Source organism: Seriola lalandi, unplaced genomic scaffold (assembly GCF_002814215.2).
Source record: "Seriola lalandi dorsalis isolate HSWRI2012SDOR001 ecotype SW California unplaced genomic scaffold, Sedor1 jcf7180002054615, whole genome shotgun sequence".
Lineage (NCBI taxonomy): Eukaryota > Metazoa > Chordata > Actinopteri > Carangiformes > Carangidae > Seriola > Seriola lalandi.
Window position 1 is genome coordinate 160,680 of NW_019525168.1, and position 4,797 is coordinate 165,476.

Genomic DNA, 4,797 nt, shown 5'->3' on the forward strand with positions numbered 1-4,797 from the left:
GTTTTTTTATTTATTCATTTAATCATTTTTTGGCAGATCTTGATGTTAGCTTTACTTTCTACAAGCTGCTGCCTGGGTTGGTGTGTTGATCTTATTTATTTTGATCCAATTTATTTTTATTCATTTTTATATTATGGGCCTATATTTAATTGTATATATTTAGATATCATACATTATTTACTATTTCATTCATTTATCTAATTTTCCATCTAATTAGTTTTTCTGTCAAATTGTATTTAAAGTTGGAGAAAGTCGTCTGTTAAAAAGACAAAGTTCAATAAATGATGGTGTTTCCAAAGTCAATGAGTAATCGTGTTCAATAATCCAGATCTCAATATTGATTCAAATAATCACGATTATGATTTTGCATTAATGGAGCACAATGTCTCATCTCACCATCAGCTGCTAAAATTACCAACAAACAGAAACAGAAAAATAAATTCCTGTTAATCGACGTATCAATGAAGAAAGAAGTTTGATCACTAGATGTATTTGTCTCAAACAATAATGAAAGTGGAAGCAGTTACACATTAACACTTTATCCTCTGGTGTTGCTCCCTGCCTTTCATGCTGACTGTGCATTAATGATTATTGATATATTGATTATTACACTGAAGTATTTTAATCTTTTCATTAACTCTCTTCACTCTGTCTCTCCTGGGAACTGGAGACCCTCGTCTCTCCCACAGTGTTTCAGTGGCTGGAACAACATGGCTTCTAACCAGCCTTATTAAAACACAGAGCTGAGTCCTCCCTCTGGCTCCAGACAAGCACAGGCCCAAAACAAAGCCAGGACCATAATCCCCTTAATGCCACGCTGACTGACTCCAAGGTTATTTAGGTCCTCACCGACCTCAGCTCTGCTCACACGCCACGATCTGCACCTTCCACTGGGAAATGAAAATCTCAGGCATTTAACGCGTCCAGCTGATGTTCCACACGAACACACAACAGAATCCGTGCAGGATTATTCATCCTGTAGATCACCTGGATTCCAGGGAAACAGGCATTTTCCATGCAACACAGTGAGAAAAACACAGGTGTGATGAATAAGACTAATGATGGCTGAATTCCATTAAGCTACTTCTGTTTTGTTGAGGCCGGTTCTCTGTCACACTGTCAGGGCTTCCTGGGACACTTGAATATAACAGAGTCAGCAGTAATGTAACACCTGTGCCTTTCTTACTACGAGGCACAGGTGTTATACCACCTGACTGTCCTGTGGTGTTGCACCTGTTGGGGCAGGACAGGGTTTAATCTGACAGAGTGAGTGTGCAGGTCTAAATGAACTGACCACATGAACACTTGAACATAATTAGAACAGATGACAGAGTCACATCAGACCTTCCACTGTTCACTGGTTTCTATTTTTCAGTTCAGTATTTTTAAATCTTTTTTAAAGGCTGTGACATCACATCTCTGCGGGGAAACTGGTCAACACCACGAGGATGTGTGTGACCAGTGTTTACTGGTGCGGCCTCAAATAAACCTGATGCAAACACACTGTAGTGACATGAACACTGCAGGTTCTGGCGTCCGAGTCCAGACACGACAGGAGCCAGAGGAGACGACCCAACACTGGCATGGTAATCTGATTAATGGACTTAGACTGTGTGTGTGTGTGTGAGAACATACATGTATGTGGGTGGGTGACCACATGAGTGCTGGTAAACACACACTCAGTGTACAGTTACAGGGGTGTGTGTTAAGTATAGAAATAAAGAGGCAAAGATTACAGGGGTAAAGAGCAGAGACAGAAGGAGCAGATATGTCTCGTGTCAGACAGAGACGGAGGAGACAGGACGTCGACTGCTTTTTAAAATCTATAAACAGGGAACAGACAGCGGCTGTTTTTATCTCTGTCATCATCTACTTTCTTTAACCTCCTCTGGTGGAGCTTGAGCTGCTGCTTCAGGACAGTCCGTGGTACAAATACGTGTCCTGAGTGAACAGTGTGAACCCAGCTAACAAGCTGACAGTTAGCATCAGTTAGCATGCTCGTTAGCACTTGTCTTTCCTCTTCAAAGACAATTTTTTTAAATAAGATGATAAACGACCCCAGGAACAAAACACTTCAGGGAGAGTAAAGTGCAGTTTAAAGAGAGTAGAAAGAATCTTGGTGAGTTACTGTGACTAACTAGTCCTTCATCAAACAGAGGAGCCAAAACGTTTTGCATGTTCCAGACTGAACCGCAGACTTTACATCATGATCACAACACTACATTACCAACAGCGTTTCAATGAGTCAAGCTGCTGCCCTCTCTTCTTCACAGGCTCCGGTCTTTGTCACCCGCCACAGTGACAGAAACGATAGATACAAGGGCCGGAGGTCAAGCTAGCTTTAGAGACAATCCCTGCTGCCGCCACAAGAGGGCGGGAAATGACACGATGAATGAAACAGGCATCAGATCCTTTATGAGACAGAAGCTGTTCTGAGATCAGATCTGTGTCGTTCTAGTGTGTGACGTCACCATATGCCATTACACAAAGAGCAACGATTGATGGCGTTTACAGTCTTTTATAATGGTGGTCTGCTGGTGACCACTGGTATATCCAGCTCTATTCAAACACAACCACATTAGCATTATACTGCTAACGCTGTTCTAATCATAATAACCTGAAGTGAAGCACAAACACTGCACTGTCATTGCACTGATCTTCATTCAGGACGACGCTGTGTGAGACGCATTCACCTCCAGTTCCCTGCTGCACGAGGAGCAAAACAAAGTGGAGATGACAGAGAGGAACACGTGTGAAAGGTGGAAAGCAAGATGGAGTCTGAGAGCAGGACGGAGCGTGACAAAGAGAGTGTGTGTGTGTGTGACAGAAAACACACAAGACAGACACACAGGAAATGAGTGTGTGGTGGAGAGGAGACAGACAGTCGGACAGCAGGAAGGTTTACAGAGTAAAAGTTAAACTGAAGACTCAGACTCAAATATCAGTGTTTCCTCAAACGCTGTTGTTTTAACCTCAGGGCCAAAACCTGTTTCTTCACCGCGGAGTGTAAAGGTCAATAAAACAATGGAGCTCCAGGCAACTCATTTACATGGCACCAAATATTCTGAGATACACATGCAAAGACTTTGGTCAGTTTTGTATGAGGCACATGAGACTGCAAACTCAGCATCCAATGAGAAAGGGACCTGAGGAACAGAGTCTGTCACCACAGGCACACTTCACCTTCTCATGACGCTCTACTCCGACTCACTAAGAACAGACTCTGCTGCTGCTGCTTCACTTGTTAATGTTGGAATCCATCAACTTATTTCTCCATGGAATGAAAATTGAAAACTGTCTCCTCATATCAACGTACAGTAAATGATCACACCTGGAAACATCTGCTCTTCATCTGAATACAAGTAAATATAACGTCGATTTTATAGACTGAAATACTCACGAGGCAAAAACACAAAGGGAACTACTGTGTGACAAGGCTTTTATTTTGTAGAGTTTCCTCCAGCAGCAGGGAGTCTGAAGAAAGTCATGTAACAACAACAGGCTGCAGCTCAGTCATCGGATCAGTGACATGTTCTTTCTGTAAACACACAGGGGGAGCAGTGCATGCTGGTCCACAGGTCTCCGTCAGGGTTCATGCCCCAGTTAGAGGTCTGTTGGAAGAGCTGTCAATCATTGACGATGCCCCTCCCCTCCACCTTTCACCTACTTCCTGGTTCTAATGAAAGGGCTTTTCAGGACCCTGTGACCTTTGACCCCATCTTATACTCACCCATCCATGTAATAAAGGCAGTGAGATATCTGCATAAATATTACATGTAATATGAAAAAGCTTCAGTTTATATTTATGTAAGTTTTTTAATTGTAGAGAAAATTTCCTCCTCGTTCCACAAAGTGGCAACAACCAAGCGGCTCTGAACAGAGACTGTGTGACTGATCTGAGCGTCTCAGTTTAAACTCCAGTATCAACAGAGGAGGTGGATGGAGACACGTTAGCTGATGTACACTCGGTATATGTCTGTTATTTAGGTCAGCTTCACCTTTTGGCCTTTGTTGATGTGATTACTGTCCTTGACATTTACACATGAGAGCAGGTGATGTTTGGCCTGAAACACTGTTCTTGTACTGGAGAACAGAACATGTGACTGCTGTGTTTTTTAATCCATCACCTGCTTGATTTATCATTCATCAGACTGGGGTCATTATTTAACTGTAACTGTATTTAACACGTTTGCAAAGTGGCCACTAAAAGAAACGTTAACTAAAACAGAGCAGGACGGCAGATGGTCGGAGTTCTGGTAAAATCAGGAACCGAGCAAAGAAACTTCAGTTTTTACCTCCACAGACCGAAGTCACAGTCAGCTGACGTCAACCAGCCGGAACAAGACCAGCCTGTCAGTCCACACTCAGGTCACAGAGCGTCCTCCACTCAGCGTGAGCTCCATATGAAACAAAGCTCTGGTCAGTGAACCGTCTGCTCTACAGGTGCCGAGGGCAGCGGCGTCAATCAATCACCATGGTTACGTCACATCTCGGGTGTACTGGTGTTAACAGTGATCTCGTTAACAACATTCACTGGTTCCTCTCAGCTGCTCTGTCCTCTGTGATAAACCCAAACACTTCAGAAACTGTGACGTCACTATTCAAAATGATTAAGTGATTAATTAAGAAAATAATCACCAGGCAGTTAATCAATTAATAAAAATCATTAACCACATGACTTTCATCACTGCTATGATATTATCAGAAGTCACTATATCTTCACACGTTACCATAAACATTTATGAATCATCATCACCATCATCATCACCATCATCAGCTTCATCATCATCACCATCA

The 4,797-nt window shown here is 42.6% G+C and overlaps 1 protein-coding gene across 3 annotated transcripts in view; it reads right to left on the reverse strand.

Annotated features, from left to right (window-relative positions):
* Positions 1-4,797, reverse strand: part of mgll (monoglyceride lipase) — a 28,440-nt gene that overhangs the window by 16,542 nt on the left and 7,101 nt on the right. The window contains exon 1 of one of the 3 annotated variants that reach the window (XM_023419985.2): positions 4,296-4,412. The exons of 1 other annotated variant lie outside the window; for it this stretch is intronic. The gene's annotated coding sequence lies outside the window, so the exon portion shown is untranslated. Of the gene's footprint in view, positions 1-3,400; positions 3,540-4,295; positions 4,413-4,797 lie in introns of those variants that run through there. One more of the 3 variants, XM_087177626.1, reaches the window with a different exon arrangement.